The sequence below is a fragment of the Acomys minous genome (genome assembly GCF_964271855.1).
Source record: "Acomys minous genome assembly, chromosome: 13".
Taxonomy (NCBI): Eukaryota; Metazoa; Chordata; class Mammalia; order Rodentia; family Muridae; genus Acomys; species Acomys minous.
In genome coordinates, this window is record NC_140495.1 from 24,189,739 (window position 1) to 24,211,700 (window position 21,962).

A 21,962-nucleotide genomic window follows, 5' to 3' on the forward strand; every position below is an offset into this window, starting at 1 on the left:
TGGGAGACCAGGTTGGCCTCGAACTCAGAGATTCGCTTGCCTCCGCCTCCAGAGAGCTGTGATTAAAAGCATGTACCACCACTGCCCAACAAGATTTTTTTTGTTTTTTTAATTAAACATTTTCGTACAATATGTTTTGATATTTCCCCCTCTTCCAACTCCTTCCAGACCCACATCCCTCTCCACCCAACTCTCAACTTCATGTTCTCCCTCCCCCATCTACTCTAGTTCAGGCTGGTCTTGAACTTTCTATGTAGTTGCATGAGGATGATCTTGAATTCTTTTTTTTTTAAAGATTTATTTATTTATTTATTTATTTACTATGTATACAGTGCTCTGCCTGCATGTACACCTGTAGGCCAGAAGAGAGCGACAGATCACATTATAAATGGTTGTGAACCACCGTGTGGTTGCTGGGAATTGAACTTAGGACCTCTGGAAGAGCAGTCAGTGCTCTTAACCTCTCAGCCATCTCTCCAGCCTGACCTTGAATTCTTGATCTTTCTGCCTTTACCTCCCAAGTGCTGAGATAACAGGAAAGTGCTACCATGCTTGGGATATTTAATTTTCATCTGTTTTTGTTGTAAGTGTTGACTATATATCTGTGGCTTTGTTAACAAGTTACATTTTTTATTATGGTCTATTAATTGTACGAGGAATTTTTTTTGAGACATTTATATACATATGCATTACCTTGATTATATCTTCTACTTTTATTCCTTTCTTATCCCTTCTTTTTCATTTTTCTCATCACCTTTCACAATCCTAACACTCTAAATTCTCCATATGAGAGAAAATACATGATGTTTATTTTGCTGGGTCTGGCTTATTTCACTTACCATGACAGTTTCCAGTTCCATCCATTTTCCTGCAAGTGGTATGATTTTGATACTGCTGAATGGTGCATATAAACATCAAATTTATTTATTTATTCATCTGTTCATGGGCACCTAGGCTTATGCCGCACTGCTTACTGAATGGTTCCACAATGAACACGGATATGCAAGTATCTGTACAGAAAGCTGACTTTATTCCTTGGGGGTATAGTCTCAGGAGTGGTATAACAACTGAATTTTATAGTATTATTATGGTGTGTGTGTGTATGGTGGGGAGTGTGCATGCAAATGTGTTTTCATCCAAGCGTAGGCCAGAAGTCAACCTTGGTTTTCATTCCTCAGGTGCCGTTCATCATGTCTTTAATAGGGTTTTCACTGGCTTCAACCTTGGCAAAGCTGGGTGGACAATGAGCCCCAGGTGTTTGCCTATCTCTGCTTCTTAGCATGGTGGGATTGCAAACATGACCTGCCATGCTCAGGCTTTTTTTTGTTTTGTTAATGTGGCTTCTGAGAATGGAACATAGGTCCTTGTGTTTGTGTGACAAACATTTTACCTACAGAGTTTGCCGGTCCCCAGCCTAGTTCTACAGTTTTTGTTTATTTGTTTGTTTGTTTGTTTGTTTGTTTGAGAGGAGGAGCATCTCTAATGATACCACAGTGGCTGGACTAATCATAGCAGTATGTAAGGGTCCTTGGATAGCCATCCTGTCTGAAATGAGATAGAATCCCTTGGTAGTTTTGATTTGTACTTGTTAGCTCTTGTAATTTTTCATTGAAAAGTGTCTGGTCATCTCATTGACCCATTTACTGATGGAATTACTTGTTCTGAGTTCTTCATTTACTTTGGATACTAATTCCCCACCAGGCAAATAGCTTGTGAGGATTTTTCAGGCTCTCTCTCTCTTAACTATTTCTTTTTCTGGGCAAAGGCTTTTTAATTTAATGAAATAACATTGTCTATTCTTATATATCCTTGATTATCTGAATCCTATTCACAAACTTGCTTTGTGCCTATGCCTTGACGGTTTCATTTATGTTTTCTTCTAATAGTGTCTAAGTTTCAGGTATTACATTAAGGACTTTGATTAGTTTTTAGTAGAATTTTTGTTATTTATTTTATTTTATTTTATTTTATTTTTGAGTACAAGATGAGCAATAGGGATCTGGCCTCAGTTTTCTGCATATGAATGTCTTTACATTTAATTTACCTACACCATTTGTTAGTGTAATTTTATGCATCTTTGTAAGGTATTACATGGTAGTAGTTGTGTGAGCGCTTACTCCTGTATCTTCTATTCTGCTCCATTGATTCACATGTCTGTTTGTGCCAGATTCATGCGACTTTTATTGCTATGACTCAGGTATAGTTTGGTTTTGATATTATGATAACTCCAGCATTGTTCATTTTGTTCAGGATTTTTTTTTGACTATTTATTTTATTTTATTGATTCCTCTTCTTCTGTTTTTGTGGCAAATGCCATTGGGGTCCTAATGGGGGATTTCGTTGGACCTGTGGTTCACTTTTTGTAATAATCACCAGGCTTTGTCAATATAAATGTTAATTGTCAGGGGGCATGGGAGGCCTTTCCATCTCCCAGAGTCTTCTCCAGGGCTTTATAATTCTCATTTTAGAGGACTCTGTCTCTTTGCATAGGTGTATGTCTAGATATTTTGTTATTTTTAAGACTTTGTAAATGGCATTATTTTCCTGATTTTTTTTTTATAGCAGCTCCATCATGGCCGTACAGAAAAGATAGGGTTTTTTTTGTTTTGTTTTGTTTTGTTTTTTGTTTTGCTTTATTTTGGTGTAGTGACTTTTGCATCCCAATACTATAGTGAAAGTATTTATTACATATGAGTTTTCATGTGATGTCTTTAGGATCTTTAAAGTAGAGTCATATCATCAGCCAACAAGGATGATTTGACTTTTTCCTTTCCTGTTATATCTCTTTTATTTCCTTCTCTTGTGTTGTTGTTATAGAAAAGATTTCAAATACTATAATGAGTAAGACTAATGATAGTAGACACCCTTGCCTCATTACTGATTTTAGAGGTAATATTTTTATTTTACCTTCCCCCACTAACTACAGTATTTGCTGTTGATTTGTTCTATGTAGTCTTTATTATATTGAAGTATGATCTTTTTATTCCACAATTTTCAGGGATTTTATTATGAATGAATGTTGTTTTGTTAAAGGTCTTTTTGTACCTTTTGAGATGGTTGTGTAATTTTTGTCCTTGATTCTACTAGTGTTCTATAATTTATTTACAGCTGTGCATATGTTGACTCAATTTTCCTTTCTGGTAAGGTAGCTGATGTGATCACTTCATATGATCTTTTATTGATTTAGAATTTCATACATGATGGTGTGGTTTGATCACATCTACCCCAAAATCTCACCTCCCCTATCTCCACCACCACTATTCTGCTCCAGTGTCAGGTGCTATCTCTTTTTCTTAGGTCCACAGAGTCCACTCAATGTTCCAGTGTGCACATGGGCATTGAACCAACTAATGGAGCTTGGGTAGACTTTCAGGAGCACTTCCCCATGGAAAACTGACTCTCCTCCTCCCAGAAGCCATCGATTGCCATGAGCTCCTCGGCTAGAAGTGTGAATTCCTCATCTCCACCTTGTGCTCTGGGGTCCTGTCCAGCTTGATCTTGTGCAGGTCTGTGCATGCAGGCACAGCTGCTGCCAGTTCCCGTGTTCAACTGCCTGTTACGTATAGAAGATACCATGTCACTGTAGTCATCCACGGCCTCTGGCTCATCCATCTCTCAATCCCTCAGTCCTCAAGTGTTTTATGGAGCACTTTGCATCTATATTCTTTAAGGAAGTTGATCTGTAGTTTTCCTGTTTTTATTGTGTCTTTCCCTGGCTTTACTATCAGAGTTATGAATAAGTTTGGAAGTTTCCTTTCCCTTTGTATTTTGTGGAATAGTTTCAGGAGCATTGGTATTGGTTCTTTAACAATCTGGTAGAATTCAGGGCAAATCTATTCATTTCTGCTATTTGCTTGTCACTGCTTCTGCTTTATTACTCTTAGAGAACTTTTCTGGCTTTTTTTCCCCCAGTCCACAAATTTTTATCTGACCAACTTCTATCTCTCTCCAAAAAACAAAAACAAAAAAACAAAAACAAAAAAACAAAAACAAAAACAAAAAACCTGTGAAAGTGATGTAACTTTGCTTCATGACCTCCAATGCCACACTAATAGCTAGCTATGTGTCTTTACTGTGACATCTTTTTAGAAGGTAGACACCCATGACAACCATGTACCACTAACACCTCATTCAAATACTATATTGTTCACAAGTGGTGTGTGCCTGCTCCACCTCTTTGCCTCTCAGCTTGAAGTTGATGTAGGAGTGCCAGGCCTATCCTCAGGCTGCCATTCCTCTAGCACTCAGACACCTGACAGGCACCAGCCACCTTGCCCAACGTCTCCATGTACGTGTGCTTGTGCCGGAACTGGTTGATTCATGGCAGAGTTGTTGTGGTGTGGTCCCAGATATTCTGGGTGCGGCTAGCCTGGCTGTTCTTCATTTCCATGTCTGCATATTTCAGCCAGGGTATAATATTCTGGTAGTCTACACCTAAAGTGTGCTCATATGTGGATCGAGCCCTTTGAATTTCCTTTAGACACTCTTCTCATTATGCGTGTTTTATCCAGTTAGTAATCACAGTCGTATGCTATCTTCAAAAGCCTTCCTTTTCCATAGTTTGTAATCACTTGATTCTTTTTTCATCTGTGATCTCCTGTGGAGGTGGAGGTGGGACAAGCCCAAGTCTCTTTCTTTAGCTTCTCTTAAGAACTGTTTGGCAGTTATCTGCACCTCTGCTGGTGCTTTGTTTTTTTTTTTTTTTTTTTTTTTTTTTACCTCAGCCACTGTAGGAACCCACTGTTTGGAACCACAGAACATGAGTGACTTGCATCCACACCCAGACTCCAGAAATGCGCTTCCAGTCCACAGAGCCAGCCCACAACAAAATAGATCCTGGAACCGCCCTTTTCTTGCTTTTAATAACGACCTTACTCGATTTTGGTAGATTTCATGCAGAAGTTTATTCCTTTCATCTAGACTTTTCCAGTATATTAGAATCTTCATGCAGTGAGAATTTTGGTTTCTTAAAAAACAAAAACAAAACATAGACAAGTAATAGCTTAAAACAGAAAGGTGAAATGTAGTGGGCATGCTGGTTTTCTTAAAAACTCAGTTATGTGAATATGTTTTTGTTTTAATCCCAGGTGGGGGAAGTGGGACTGCTTCAGACTGTCCACAGCAGCTAATTATGATTTGTCTTATGCTCTATGAGGAGCCTAATGTTTGCCAGCTGCGGAGAACTTATGTTTAGAATTCTGGGGACTCTTGAGAAGGTATAAATGTGAGAGCCCCGAGAGGGCCTGTGGCAGCTGCTGCTCCCCCTGCTGCTGCGTTTGCTGGTTGCTGATTGCATGTGCTGGTTGCTGAATTTCTGTTTGCTGGTTGTAGATACCCTGGCAATGACGATTGGACTTGCACAAGGAATTCCACACCCCTAATGAGCAGGAAGTAGCCTAAAGAGAGCTATGCCTCCTTTCCCCTCTATCAGTCTTTCTCTCCTACCTGGTGTTTGGTGGGTTGGGAGGGACTGGGTAATGTAGAGTGATAGGTAAAAGAACACAGTAAAATAAACCAAAAATTGCAGTTATGTATACATTTCCAAAATACTCTTCAATGATATTCTGGAGTCTGGGCATACCTATTATAATGACTCCTTGGTGGTTTCTGATTGTAATTCAGGTGTTGTTTTTCTTTTGATACTTAGACTAATGTCTTTTGGTCATGTTTATCTTTTGCAACAACAAACAAACTTGTTGTTTCCATGATCCTTTGTATTATACTTCTGGTTTCTATTTTATTAGTTCTGACTTGATTTTAAGTTGTTTAAAATTTTTTTCTTTGTATATGTGTGTTTGTGAATACAAATGTGTATGCATGTATGTATGTGGAGGCGAGGGGTTAATGTTGGTGTCTTCCTCATTTGTTCTCCATGGTATTTTTTTTGGACAGAGTCTCTCCCCGAGCTAGTGGACTTGTCTAGGCTGACTGGTTAGGGATGTGCTTGTTGCCGATTCCCAGTGCTCAGATTACAAATGCATACCACTGTGCTAGCTTTTGTATGAGTTCTAGGGATCCAAACTTAAGTCTTCGTGCTCATGTGGCCAGCACTTTAGGCAGAGCCATCTTCCAAGCCACAATTTTTGTTACGTATTTCTTTATAGTAATTTCGAGTTTGTTTTTCTAACATTTTGAGATGCGTCATTGTTATTTACTTGAGACTTCTCCAACTTTCTAAATTTACAACAAATAAACTTCCTTCTTAGGACTGCCGTTGCTGCATCCCAAAGATTCTGGTACGTTGTGGGTTGGTTTTCATTTGTGTGTTGGGAGCAATATATTTTCTTGTGTATGGAAGTGAGGGCTTCTCTTAGGATCTCAGCCCTTACTCCCATTCAGAGAGGAACAGGCAGAGTGCAGTAGGAATGCCACTGAACAGCTGAGCCCAATATTTAAGTATAGTAATAAGTATTGGGAAAAGCATCTACTCCCCACCCTTATGGGTAACCCCCCCAAAAGGAGACTATTGAGAGGTTCTAGCATGACATTATTGGAAGGTGGTGCCTTAGAAGTGTATCAACAGAAATAAGGGGCATGCCCTGCCAAGCTATACTTTATTCCCAGCCTCCTTTTTTTTCTCTTTCTCTCTGCCAGCCATGCGGCGAGCTGCTTTAGCAATGAGCCAGCTGGCCGTGACCTGAAACCTCTGAAAGGCAGCCAAAGCAGGTTTGGCCTTTCTGTCGTTGATGTCAAGATTCTGTCACAGTGATGACAAGTCCAATTCTAACTCCTGCATACCTACTGTGAGCTTTCACAGCCTCTTGGGATTCTCTGCTCACAGCAGTGGAGCCTGAGCTGTAGCTGGCAGACTAGCATTCATGTCCTTCCTGAGGATTTGAGCGCCAAGAATGCCCAGACCAAGCTATCTACAGTCATCCTTGCACAGAGCCTGGAGCTGGTGAAGCCTAGGGGTTGAATTACGCCCACGCCCTATTCCTGCACCTTGGAGATTCTTTTAGGTTCCACTGGCCTTGCACTGGCTGTGGTTTTACTGGCTATCTGGACATCCTCCTTGGTCCTCTCTGACCCCTGAACCCAGGATCGGTGTTATCTGCCCTTTGTGTCTGCACGAGTTACTTTTGTTATTGCTACAACAGGTTCCTTACAAAAACAACCTCAGGGTGGACTCTGTTGGCTCACAGCTTCCGACCAATTCAGTTCATTGTGTCAGGGAAGGCATGGCGGAGCTCATGGGGGGTGCTCATGTGTGGAGTCTGTGGCAGCAAGGGGGTCACATGGCACTGACTAGGTAGCAGAGAAAGCAGATCAGAACACGGACTGGGTATCGCACCTTCAAAGTCCTTCTCCTACTAACCAGCTTCTGACAACCAGGCTCTCCTTCCTGAAGGACACTAACCATCAGCACAGCGTCACAATCTGGGGACCGAAAGCGTGAGCCTGTGGGGGCATTTCAGTTCAATCTGTAAGAGTGTCTTTAAGTGCAGGCCTTTCACAGGCTCTGCTCTCTCACTTTGTTTGTGGCTGTGGGGAGTCCCTACCCCTCACCTCACCCCCACCCCAGCCCCAATCCTGTCTCATGGCCCTGCCCACTGCAACTTACTTCCTTTAGGAAACCTAACTCTGAAAAGCCAGGTTCTTCTTGGACATCTTAATTATCTTGCTAGCCACTCTTGAACCAGTGTCCACCCTGGTCTGGTCAGCTGGCACTAGCCTGACAGAGCCACATAGCTCACGCTGTAGTCTGACTGGTAGAGCCTCTTGATAGGAGGAGGGAGTAACCTGCACTTCGAGCCACAGATTTGCTTTAGCACAAGGACCCAGGCTGTCCCTGACTCGCCACGATCCCTGGCTACTTGATGGAAGTGGGGCCCACACATCATTTGCATCTTATTCTTCAGTGTCTGAGAACTGGGGTGTAGACTCCTGTGTGGCAGGGACAGGTCCTCAAATCAGCTCCTCAGTTGCCGCTTCTCTATCTGGAGGAGTCCCAGAGGTAGACTGGGAACCATCCTGTCTACTTAGTGTTTGTGGGGGGTCAGTAAATTAACTGAGGCCCCCCCTTAGGAGAATGGGGAGTCTCCTCTCTGAGTCTCTTCAGGTACAAGACGACTTTTCCTGTTTTGGATGTGTTCTGCTGTAGGGGTCTGGTTGGGAGATACAGGCATAGTGGTCCAAGGGCAGATCAATGGGTGCTGAGAGGCCTGGCCTCTGCTGGGTCACTGGCTCCGGGACCTTCAGGTGACTCCTACAGAAAGAAGGGAGTCTTAGTAATGCTAAAGCATGTCAGCATGTCCATAGTGAGCGCTTACTGCATTGCTGGGGAGAATGGCTCTGCAGAAACAGCCAGAGCGCATGGGAAAGCTATGAGCTATGTAGACAATACAAGTGGGGTGCAGTGGTGCAGAAGGAGCCAAGGCAGGGGACAGTACCCTGTGGGTGGCTGGGGGCTGCAGCACCATGGCAACACTTCTCTTAGTTCTATAGAAGCAGAGAGCCGGGATATGTGAGGTCAGGATGTGCTTGCCATGACCGAAGAACAGAGAGCAGAGGAGCAACACAGCAGCAGTGGGAAGAGAAGGTGCAAAGGAGACAAGGGGACCTGTCATGGCTGCCTGAGCAGAGGTGGAGCACAGGTGGTCAGCTGAAGGAACGCCCACACGTTGTGTCTGGTGTGTGTGTGTGTGTGTGTGTGTGTGTGTGTGTGTGTGTGTGTGTGTGAGACCCTGACAGGAATAGTTAGTGAACGGGTGGGCAGTTGCTGAGAGGCCTTGCTTGTGGGCTGGAGGGGGTCTGGTTCATCTAGGCATTGCCACAGGGCCTGAGCAGGTGAGCAGAGTCCATGGGGTGGAGGTGTGGTCTGGCAGCGTGGGGTCGCTGACAGCTCTTGCAAGGAGCAAGGCCTTTCCTTCCTGCGCCTGACTAAAGCAGCCTCCTGCTAGTGACTTTGAAATGGTCCAGTCCACTGGAACCAGAAAGAGAAGAAGCCATGGCTGAACTGAGTGCCAACTGCCATTTCACAGCAGAGCCCAGACTGTTCTACAGCTGGCTTCCGGGTCTGCTCTATCCCAGCTCACCGTCCTCCACAAGGACTCACACACCACCCTGTGCTGTTGGAGGTGTCTAGTGGCCTTGAGGTAGCTGCTCCCACTCCCTATCAGCTGTTGACATACAAGCGCCCTAGTAAGGAAAATATTTTCCTTCTTGTATAACAGTGTTCTCAGGCCGCTTAATCTTATTTTTCCTTTGTCTTTAAAAACAAGCTCCTGTGTGGTTTCCTGTCTTCTTGCTAAGGACACTTTAGTACAGAGCCATGCTTCTTGCCACCTCATGGCTTTTTCACTGTGTTGCTGCTCTCCAGCTTCTTTAGATGGGACAATGGCTGAGTCTGATACTTTATAGACACAGATCACCTGCCATCCTCACTTTTACTCTGGGACAAAGGTGTTACCTTTTTTTTTTTTTTTTTTTTTTTTTTTTTTAGAAAATGACAATCATAGAATTAGGAAACCTGCCCAAAGGCTTTGTAGCCTTGAAAAACACGGGCCTAGAATGGTGATCCAAGCTAGTACATTCTCCAAAATCAGTTGTATAATGTTAACAAGACTTAGCTCTTCATATCCCATGTTCCTATTGCCGACAACAGCCCGCTGAGATGACCCTAGCGGTCCCTTGGAACTTCTCTGGGCATGGCAGCCTATAGTAAGTAAGGAGGACTTGAAAATAATAGATTGCTGACTGACTATATGAGCCACCGGTCAGTTCTCTGAAAGGCGTGCTATGCACAGAGTATAACTGTCCTTCCTGGTAGCCTCAGATGATGCACTGAAGAGATGTGCTTGCTGCTGGCCTTGAGCCCATGTGGTACAGCTACATGCTAGCTCATGGCAGAAGCTGGGAAGATGTTTGCCGGAGTCCTGGGGGGTCGTGTGGGTGGGTGGGAAGAAAAGATGCTTCATAGAGAGTGAGGGGAGCACAGTGTGCTTGGGGCGTGGCCTGGTGAATCTGCTCCAGGGTCCTCTGAGGCAGACAGCTTGCTGGTCCTTGTTGGACAAGTGATGATTCAGCGGAGGTAGCTGAAGGGCAGAGCTGTAGGCAGGGACTGTGTGAGCGCAGGTTTCCATACAGCGAGAGCCTTGTTGCCTTGCTTCTTCTGTGACCTTCCATTTCCTGTCCATGCCTGAGAAGGGCTCTGTGCGACACTGAGCACCCAGGGAAGCTCAGCTTCTGCTCCATGGAGGGAGACATCACAGAGCCCTGAGTGGAGGGGGCATGCCGTGCATGGGCTGCTCAGGCCCCTGCACCCAAGTGCCATTTTAAGCTCAATTCTTTTCAGAGAGAAACACAGGCTCAGCCTAGAGCTGCTCTTCTGCACACTGTGGCCTAGAGTTCTTCCCTGCCTGACCTTGGAGTCTCCATTGCTAAAGTGTGGGATCTGGCTGCACTGCCTGAGTCCTTGGCTCCATTTCTCTGGCCTCCACATTCTTTGAGCATGTGCCTGTTCCCACATCCTGACAGCCCCTCTGAAGCATGGGCCTGGCCTTTCCTCACATTCTCCATGGAGTACTCCTATTTGTGAGCAAGCCCTGTAAGTGTGGCTGCTGGGAGGTGGGGAGGCAGGTTTCCTGTGGAGGGAGGCAGGGGAGGGCAGAGTAGAACTGTATTTCCTATGTAAAGTTCCTCCTAGGGCTGGAGAGGACCCGAGTTCAATTCCCAGCATGCATACTGAGCAGTTCATAACTGCCCATCTGTAGCTCTAGCTCGAAGGGATCAGGTGGTAGTTTCTGTCCTTTTGAGCACCTATGGTCACACACACACACACACACACTCACACACACATATACACATACACAAACACACACACACACTTTAAAAGTTACAAACACATCTTTAAGAAAGCTTTTCCTAGTAGCTTTCTGTCTGTCTCTGGCCTGTGCCACTGCCAGGCTCTGCCCTGAACAGTGGGGGCTTCTGCCTCTGGGCTTTGGTTTTGATTTGGCTAATGACTGACTCTAACTACTCTCCCAAGGCAGGAAGAGCAGCTGGTGAAAAGGGTGTGAACTTTTTCCTTTCCTCACCCCTGCCCCTGTATTCTCCAGGTGGTCTGATTGTGAAGTAGGGCCTTCCCTGTCAAGACTAGCATGGAAGGTGGGGGCTCCCTCCCACTGTCTGTGGTAAAGCCACGCAAGCTCCTCCAGCCTGTGCCAGCAGCTGCACTATAATTACTGATGAAGTTCTCCCTCCTCGGGAGGCCTGCTGTGGAAACAGTTTGGAGGCCCGTGAAGTTCTGAGAGCAGGAATGCCTGGCAGGGTCCCCTAGTGTTGCTTTCTTATGAGAATTGATATCTCAAAGAAATCGTTATCATCATCAATAACAACAACAGCAGCAGCAACAACAACAACTTCATTTCCCCAAACCTTGGATCTGGTATGTTATAAGTACTCTATCAGGTTAATTGTATGAATGGGTGAACGGGCCTAAGGAACAATGCTTTATTCACCTGCTATAGACACTAAAAGTTTCCAGGGTAATGGGAACAATCCTATCATAAGTACACAAATGTAATTGTATTCATACAGTGTGAAAAGCTCCTTAAGGAAATACTCTGTTTCCTATGAGAGTTACCCCAGTGAAGCTTCAGGGCCTGAGCCCATCAGGGCTTGGGCTTCGGGAAGAATTTTCAGTGCAAAAGAAGCATAGCCAGACAGGAGAGGTGTACTGGCTGGTGACAGCGTGTCTAGGCCAGGGCCTCCAGCTTGAGCTCGAGACCATGACATAAACGGCTCTCCCTGGGATCCCACACAGCTAGCACCTGGTTCAAGTCTGTAAGCTCCAGGGGTTAATGCTCAGTTTCCTGATGCTATGGCTGACTGATTCCTGCCTCCAAATACAGGACAGTGCCCCTTCCACCCCCCACCCCACCCCACCCCGCCACTGCAGGCCACCCCAGGCCTCCAGACAGCACTTTCCAGGCTGCCCTGTCTGTGACCTGCCCAGTAGATGTCCTTGATGCCTCCTCCCAGGAGGAGCGGGTCATCCTCCCCAACCCAGGGGCTTGCTAAGCACTTGCAGTCTGGCTTTGATTGCTCTCTTAGATGGCCTGAGTCTACTCTAAGGCCAGACCTCTTAGCTCAAGCCCAAGTGCAGATCTTTTGACAGCAGGCCGTTTCCTGGACAAGCGTTGTGTGCCTCTTGTGTCTTTGTGCTTAGCTGGGGACACTGGCAGTCTTCAGGCTTCCCTCACAGCCCTGACCTGTGTGACCCCAACTTTATGCTCACTGATCCTTTGTATCCAGCTCACCAGGCACAGCCTGTGGCCACATCTTTGACAGAATCTTCTAGAAACTTCTTTCTTAAAATTCCACTAAGATACCTGTGGGTTCTTATTTATCGAGCTACTACCCGACTCCCAAGCTTTTGACTGTTGTTCTGTCAAGGCAAGCTTGGGTTCTACTCTACCTCAACCGTTCCTTGGCCTTGGCAAACCAGGCCATCACTATAGCAGATACCTGAGACAATCAACTTAGGACTTGCCTCATGGCAGGGAAATTAAAGAGAAGGAGGGATGGGGGTGGTTTCCCAGTATTGCCTTGAGGGCCATGTGCTCACTAACACTGAAAGGACTGACTAATCCTTGAACAGATGCACTTTTAGAAGGCATAAAAGATCCAAGCTAAGTCATGCAGTGGCCATTTAAGTATTCCCCCTCAGAGGGACCCCCGTGGAAGCAAAGGGAGCTGAGTTAACAGGCAGAACCAGGCTGTCTGAGCAATGGGGATCTGTTTACCCCCTCGTTTTGTACCCCCATTCTTGCCAAATGGGCAAGAGCCTTGGCAGGTGGCTTTTGCGCAGCGGGTCTAGCTTCCCACCACCTCTCCGGGCATTGTGGGATGGGACCTTGTCCTTGCCTTTCATCCTATACAGTATGAGACTGCAGTGCTGAGTAGGATGCCCCTGGGAAGCAGCGTGCGAGGTGGCCTGGAGAAGCTCTCTGGTGCCCCTCTCAGCTGAAAGAGGAGGAGTTAGAGCTGGTGAGAGGAAGGGCACTACCTGTGTTCACAAACATGCTCGCTGAATCTGGATGAGGGAGACTGTAGCATCCAGGAAGAAGTCTGGAGACTTGTCAGAGCCCGGAAACTGGGGCTGCCTTGAGGAGGGGGGTCACTGCAGACAAGAGCCTTTGACATTTCCATCAGTTAGGGCAAAAGAAAAGCTTGGCTGTCATTGGTCAAGTATAACTTGACCAGTTACAACTCTAGGATGTATATGTCACCCCATATGCACCCTTTCTTTTAAAGATTGGTGTGTGTGTGTGTGTGTGTGTGTATGTGTGTTTACACCTATGGATGTGTTTATGTGTGGTGTGTGTGAGTGTGTATGGCATGCGTGTGGAAGTCAGAGACACCTGGGGTGTCGGTCCTCCTTACTGTCTATCTTATTTGAGAGGGGGTATCTTTCTTATTTGCTGCTGCATATGTCAGGTGAGTGGGCCCATGCGTTCCCAGGGATACGCCTTTCTCTGCCTTCCATCTCTCTATAGGAACATGGGAATTACATACATGAGCTACTGTGCCCAGCCTTATGTGGCTTCTTCCCATCCCCCTCTCCATACTCCCTGGTGCCATAACGTGCCGTGGCTCTCTAGTGCAGTGGAGTGATATTCTCAAAGCAAGAGGATGGGTAGGGGGCCAGGCTGAAGTCTGTGTTCCAACCATGCCGGCATCTGGGGTCTGTGCCTAAGGTCCCAGGGCTCTCTCTGACTCCCACGTTCCAAGGCAGGGAAAACAGCACCTTGATCTTAGGGATTTGCCTGTGGGAGAAGCTGCCACCCAAGACTGTAGGAACCAGACTTGGGATGGAGGAGGGCAGGAGGACCAGGCAGCATCTTGTATGTCTTTAGGCATCATGAACACCTCAGTGTGAGGCTGAGGAGGGGCATACTCAGCATTCTTAGGCAGCCTTGCTTGAGAGGTCTCTCCAGAAGACCTTCAGAGACAGGACACCCTGGAAATGAAGCTTCAAGGCTGAAACTTGCCTATTTCTGCCCCACTTCAAGGTGCTCTGTGCCCTGTACTGCCTGCCTCTGAACACAGCGTCTATTCCCAGCTGTATGTTGCACCGTGGACTGATCTACCTAATGTAAGCACTGTCCCTTTTGCCTAAGAGACAACTCCAGTCTTATCCAACTCCGTGGAAAGCCCTTTGGGATTTTCAGCCCACCTAAGCCCCTCCCCCCAATTCCTCTTGTAATAACCAAGCGAAGTGTCTTTTAGACCTATGGCCTTTTAAGTTCCCCCAATCGCTCCCCGAGGGCCCGGTCTCCACAAGCAGGTAGGAACTGGCTGTAGCACCATGACTAGTGCCCAGTGGCTTGAGAGCTAGGGCTGGCTGCAGGTGTGCAGGAAGCTGCAGGACCAGAAGCAGAGCCATGGCTGGGCAGGTGTCCTGTGAAACTCTCAGACGGGCTTACCTACACAGCTCAGACTGTAGGACTTGGAGGTGCCAGGCTTTCATTCTACCTGGCCTTTGCCATTCAGCCAGTTGGCACAGGGCGGGTAGGTAGCAAGTATAGGTCATTTTTCTTAGGTGCCATAGGGAATGAACCATCTTCCCCAACTCTGCACAGGAGTTGTCTTCCCTCCTGGTTCTGTGCTTGCCCTGTTCCCTGTGTGACATCAGTGAGGTCGAGCTGGTCAGCTCTTCTGCCCTTGAGATACTAGTCTAATCAAAAGGACAAAGGAGACCTTGGAGATTAATACTCTGGTTACAGAACCCAGAGTTTCTTGGTACACCTCAAGCAACTGTGACAGCTTGTATGGGACAAATTGCTGACTATTGTCTTTTCCTGACATTATCAGCCAGCTTTTGTTTATTGCTTTGATTTCCCCCTCCCCCCAAATACATCCATTGATTCCAAAACTTTGCTTTGGCCCCCAAGTACTAGGGCACTGCACATTCCGGTTCATAAGCCTGGTCACTCATCCATCCTTATGATGTCTGGGAACTAAACTCTAGATGTCATTGGCTCCTGCAGTGCCTCATCTCAAAGCATGTGCTCACCCAAGGGTGCTCAGGAGAGGAACTGATCCTAGCAGGCAGCAGAGAATTCCCCGGCTTAGGTATGACTAGGTGCCTTCTGCCCCCATGTCCGGATTACTTCCCACTAGGACACTGACTCCCACTGCCACATGCCTGGAATTTCTAAACATGCTAGGCAAGCCTGGTCCACCCAGAGCAGTTTTCTGTCCAGACCTCACTCTACTACACCACAGAGGTGATGGGCAGGCCCATCTGAAGAGCCAGCCAGAGTGACTTCATTCTGACCTTCCTGGGAGCGTCTCTAGTATATTCTTGCTTTCTGTACTCACACATGCTACACTAGTTAGAGGGATATTACTGCTGGCTTTTGGTAAGTGGGGGCAGGGGAAAGCACATCCTATAGGGGACACATGTCTGTCTTGATGTCAGCCGCCCGGTGGGGTCATTATGGTTAGATTTCAGCTGTAGAGCTGAAGACATTTCACCCTACGGTTTTGCAAAAGGCTTTCGAAAAATCCTCCTGTGGTATGTTTCTAATTTAAGATGGAAAAAAATATTTCTATTGTGCCACATAAAGTAACCTAAAACCTAATAAAAGCCCTGAATTAGGGTTGGGCAGAATGGTTTGAATTAAGTTCAGGTAGAGGCAAGGACACGGTATCTATCAGCTGGAGCCAAAGGCAGGCTCTAACTGGGAGAATGGACTTGCCGAGCCTAGAGCGGACGCATCTCTTCTGTGGATTCCGAGGCTCTTGGCCATGGCCCACAGGACCCTGATGGTATTGGCACCTGGCCCCAGCCCTGGAAGGGCCTAACTCTTGCTGTTCATGCCATCTTGGTAACTCTGCAGTTTTCTCATTAAAGCTAAGTTTATTTGATTTGCTGGTTATTTATTTATTCCTGTTTCTGGGGGACTTGCCAGCCCTTGCCCAGCTTCTGTGAAGCTTCCCTTTGAGAAGTGGACATCTCCTGGGCCTCTGTCCATGTAATGACCCAGGGAGCCTTTGGCAGAACTGTGGTATGACTGACTTGTCTCAGTGTCCAATGTTTGTGCTGAGACTGGAAAGCCATATATGCCTAGAGGATGAAGAGGGAATTTATAGCTTGGAGGGAACCAGTGAGTGAGAAACACGGTGTTTGTTTTCATTAATAACACTGCATGGAGCAGCTCTACCTCTCTATCAATGTACACACACACACACACACACACACACACACACACATACACACACACACAAACACACATACACACGCACGCACACACACACACACACACACACACACACACACACACCCCTCAGCTGTCCTGCCTCTATTCGTATCTCACACTCTCATGCACTACCTGTCCCATTTGGGTCACATGGTTCAAAATTCACTTTCTTACCATCCTCCTGTAAGCCAGTTTGATAAGGAAAGTCATTTGATCCCAGAAGAGCCACATCATGGACCAAATTAAGCCAAGCAGATCTTCTCTTGAGATTTGAACTAACAAACAGAAAGGTGTGGGTGGTGCATCAAGCTGGTAGGACACCAGTTAGAGGATTGATTCTAGTGGGGCAGAATGAGCCTGTGAGAGAGAATAGGGAAGGAGGGAGGCAGGGAGGGAGGGAGGAAGGGAGAGAGGGAGGGAAGGAGGGAGGGAGGAAGGGGAGCATTAGGGCATCCAGTGGAGAAATAGCAGGACTGACCTTATTTCTTACCCTGAAGAAATCTTTTCCCTGTACCCTTCATACATAGAACAACCACTCAGTACTTTTGCTTTTAAGCCCCCTCTGCCTATGACTCAGGATTTCCTTTTTCTGTGGCACTTCTTAGAGGGCTGGCTGATGCTCAGAGTCCTGATTTTCCCAGAAGCCCAGAAGAGGTCCTATGTGCACTGAAGGAAGGAGGCTGAGAGCGATGCTGCCTCAACTCTCCCCAGCCAAGAGGTCAGCCAGGTTATGGTCCACTGCTCATCTCAGGCTAACGAATATCCCAGTCCATGTGTCCAGCACCACAAACACTATGGCTGTAGTCTGCGTCCTCCAAAACTGAAAGCCAAGGCAGAGTCCTCCTGGGCAGTAGCCCAGGTCACACAGTTAGGGAAAATGAGTGTCCTGGCCCCCACTGGAGAGGGATGGGGCAGAGTTCCCATTGTGTGGGGAGGGACTTTCAAGATGTCAAGCCCCTATAAGGGTGATACCTACTCAGACTTCTATCAAATGGCCTTCCTGATTATCCCAAGGCCATGACCTTCCTGGGCACTTTTTATGGATAGAGACTCTGAAAGGAGTGGTTTACCGCTCATAGTAACCCTGCCGTAAAGTCGATGGATTCAGAAGTTAGAAACTGTTAAAAATGAGAACAGCAGAGCTCAAATCCGGAGAGAGCCTTGTCTGCTTTATTGGAAAGTGGGTCTGTGTTAGAGACAGTTGGTGTGCTGGATAGAGAGGCCTGCAGGGAACCCCAGAGGGCAGGCAGGCGCATGGCTGAAGCAGAGAGTGCCTGTAGGGTGCCGGGGAGACAGGGTGTGGCCGAGTCAGCCAGCATTGTGTGGAGGTGGGAGCTGAGTGGCACTATGCTGTACCAACTTGCACATCCTCATGTCTTTCCCGTCTTTCTAATGAGAAACAGCCACAGCCTTCAAACTGGACTCTTTAGTGTCTGTCCTGTGGGAATCAGCTAGGGAAACCAGAGCATAGGCCAGTCCCTGTCCCCCACTAGATGGCACTGTTGCAGGTCCTTTCATCCAAAAGAATCTTTGCGCTCTCTCTCTCTCTCTCTCTCTCTCTCTCTCTCTCTCTCTCTCTCTCTCTCTCTCTCTCTCTGTGTGTGTGTGTGTGTGTGTGTGCATACATTGGACAGCTCATCTTTTTTTTTTTCTGTTTCTTTGGAAATTCTCCTTAGAATAAAAGTTACTGCTCCAGAGAAGGCTTCAAAGGCTTTTGTTGGCTCTTATTGCATGCCAGAGGTTATGGAGTAACCAGGATAGGGCCAACTCTCCTGAAAGTCCAGTCATTGATGGGGGATGGGGAGGTGTTCAATCTCCAGATGCTGAAGAGCCCCAGGTCCCAGAGGCTGGGTAGGCATTGTTGGGGGAATTTTGAGTGACACAGACACACTTTATCTATGTCCACTCCTTTAAGTTGTAGTGGCTTCAGGCATGCACACACTTGGGGCTTCTTCTGAGCTCAGGCCTGCCTCAGGAGAGTGTTGGTGTCCTTCTTGATGTCAGCCAGAGCCTGGGTCAAGAAGGACACCCATGATGCATTCTTCTGTTCTGGGTGCTCATAAATGTTAGAGAAGCTCAATATTTAGTACCTACTTGGAAATTATCCAACTCATTCGTTGACGGCTGTAGGTAGAGACTGAGGCAAACTGAGTCTCCAGTGTCTTTCTGCAACAGCACGCCTTGCCTCTCCAGTTCACCCAGTTCTGTGCTCAGACAAGGTTCTGAGTAGCAGCCTAAGATGGCCCTGAAGTTCTATGGTCCTTCCGTGGTGCCAAGAGAAAGCTTCCGGTTCAAGCACCTCTTTGTGTCTTTGCTCTGTGCCAGGAAAATGTTGGTGAGGCAGAAGATGGCAAGGCTGAATCTCACAATCTTAGGAGAAAAGACAGGAAGAAAAGAGTATGGTGTATGTGAAGCTGGTGAGGAGTAGGTAGGTATGTGGATACGTGGCAGAACACTTGTCATGTAGCATGCCGAAGACCCTGGTCTAGAAGCGGCTACAAGGCAGTGAAATACACATGGCTGAGGACAGTGACTCCAGTTGAGCAGGCTTAGCTAGAGTAGCATGGTCTTCTGTTAGATAAGGAAACTTTAGGGTGGCGTGAGAGGCGTCCCAGGCCATTGCCTCAGGCTGGAGGTTTGTGTGGAGTGTATTCCATGCCTGACTACATGAGTGCACAGGGTAGGGGCTGGCAGAGCCCCACAGAGGGGTGAGTTTGTGGGAGTCTACAGCTTCCAGATGCAGCTCCATCCACAGTTAAGGGGTTCGTATAATGGCCCTTGTCTCATTTTTCATACCTAGTACATTGGGTGAATTAGAATCAGGGTGGATCTGGTTGACAGTCTGTGCTTGCTGGTCCTTGTTGCATAAGCATGAGGGTATGAATGTGAGTGTGGTCAAATTATTAAATTTGGAGACTATAGGAGTAGCCAGGAGCCGTGCTAGACACTTAGACACGTCGTCGTGTTTCATTCCTCCAGCAATCCAACAAGAGATACAATTATTTTTCCAGAAGGAAAAGCCAATGCTCAAAGAGGTTAAGGAGATTTGACGGGACATTGGATCAGCAAACTTTATTGATACAAAGCTCAGAGGAGACTTATGGTATTGGCATGACCTGAGCTCCCTGCCCCACCCCCCATTTTCCCCCCATAGAGGTTAACAGCTGGTGAGATTGCTGGCTTAGGAAAAACTTCTTTCTAGAACAGTCTCCAGCCTTCCACATCAGTAACTATGACTCCCATGAGTGCATGGCGAACATTTTCCTGTGGGCTCTGATTGTACCCTGGGGGGACTGGCTGGGTCTGAAAGAGCAGAGAATAGTTTTCACTGTGGAGCCTGTGCAGAATGGAGAGGCCCTGCAGCTGGGCTGCCTAATTCAGTAAACTCCCTTTGGTTCTCCAAGTTCACGAAGACAGGGCAAGGCAAATGGGTGATAACTTTGGCAAAAGGGCCAACTGAGCTCGCATGAGGATGGTCCAGACCCCCAAGCCCAACTCATGAGGGACACTGACGGCGTTGGTGGCGTGGATACCCTGCAGAACACAGAAGGGAGTCCTACAGCACACGCAGAGGTCCGGGGAAGGGTATTCGAGAGAAGGATGTTGAGCAGTGTTCAGGTGCAGTTATCACTGCCTACATCCTTTACAGCGCCCCCACCCCCCCAAGCCAGCTGGGGCATGGCTAGATCAAAGCCTTGGAAGTATTTAAGGTGGAAGGGGGCCTCAAGTTGTAGAGGGAAAGCAGAGGGAGGCAGGCTCAGGGGCCAGGCTTGTGGCAGCAAGACAGGAGTCTGGACTCCAGCCCAAGGCTACTAGCATGGGCAGCTCGAAGGTTTTGAGAGTTGACAGTCTATGGGGTAATGGTGGAGACGGGTGGCTGTGGGACACGGAAGAGGAGGACTATGGTAATGGAAGGCAAAGCTGAAGGGCTGAGCGTGCACGCAGCACGATAATGTATGGGAGATGAAAGGTGGCAGAAACTGAGATGTCCAGCCAGCGGCTAATGGCTCAATGTCCCTTCTCGATGGAAGAACCAATACCTTCTTCAAGAATGTTGGCCTGTCATCGGTAAGGGTCCCATCTTGGCTCCCATAAGCCTATATAATAACTCTTCATAATTTTGAACTTGGCTGGGATGGCTGGGTGCCACTATCAGCCCCCAAAGTCTGCCTGCACCTACGAGCCTGGCCCAGGGATGTACGGGTAGGAGCATGGTGCTGGGCAAACTCAGATGTGGCTCCTCAGCTCTGCCAGGACATCAGAGCTGGATACAGAGACACTTCCTGCCCCTGGTTCTGGCACCGCTAAGGACTGTTGCATCCCCAGGAAGGGGCTGACAAGCCATTCTCAGAGAGCTTTTAAAAACTGCTCTCTGCGGGGACTGGGGAGAGATTTTATTGGTTAAGAGCACTTGCCATTCTTGCAGAGGACCCAGGTTCGGTTCCCAGCACTCACGGAGCAGCTCACAATTATCAGTAAATCTAGTTCTACGGAATCTGATGTCCCCCTCTGGCCTCCATGGGGACTACATGCAAGCGGTACCACAGACATGGGCAAAACATTCACACAGATAGAATAAAATGAATAAATCTAAAAAGAAACTTAAACTTGTTTGCTAACTAGTGTCTAGAGAGTCCTAAGGTTGGAAGACGCATGTCAGAGGAAAAAACCTCATGGATATGTCCACCCAGGTTCTGACAGGAAGGCGTTCACACCACACGTTTGGCCTGTGCAGACAGACTTTCAGAAAGACCAGTCTCAGTCCAGATGCACCAGGACACTGACTGTGGGCATCCACTGATCAGAAATAGGCTGGTTGGGAGCTTAGAAAAGAGGGAAGTGGGTGCTGTGGACCAGATGGCTGAGGAGGGCCTCAGGCACAGGGGACTTTGCTTGTGTTAATGCTTACTTGAAGGAAAAGGAAGGGTGGTGCTGAGACAGGGAGAGGCAGGGGCAAGAGGGGCAGAGGGGAGACTGGCCTTGGCCTGAGTGTGTACACAGTCTCACCCATCCCCTCACCTCTCAGCCTTGGCTTCCTATAGGAACCTGTCCCCTTACCTTTGGTGTCCCCCACCAGAAGCTTTGCGTGATCGTTCCTCGATGATCTCTGAAGCATCATGCACACGTCTGCCAACACCACTCTTAGACTCTAAAGTTTAGAGTGATTTTTGAGGGAAGGAGCTTAGGAGGGGTTCTGTGAACTAAACCCACCTAAAAGGAGACTGAGGAAGAAGGGGGTCTGCTGGTGAGAGGTCCTAGCTGAGTCCTGTTCTGATTGGCAGCCTCTGTGTTTCTCTTGAGACTCCCAGAAGACCCACCACCAGAGGGTTAATAGACTCCAGATTCACTCCCGAGAGAGTGGAGGGCAATGTGGTAACAAACGACCATCCGCACAGTGCATGCCAATGAGCCTGTGTTTGCACATGTACCCCCACCCCCACAGAACTATGTTATGTGACGGGGTAGCATGAAATGCAGCACCCTAATGCAGCAACTGGGGTTCAGGGAAGTAATGGTACCTTGCCCAGGGCCCCGCAGCTGTGACAGTTGGCGCTCGAGTTTAAGATCCTTGTTGGTCCCTTCTCAAAGTTCCCTGTCTTCCCCAGCACTCCACCCTGCTGCTCTTTAAGCGTGCTCTGTGGGAGTGAGCTCTCTCCAGAAAGCTCTACCATCCTGTGGAGCATGTGCTGTTTGTGTCTTGCCCAGCATTCTGTCAGGGTCCCTGGTACAAGAATCTGATAACTTACATAAACT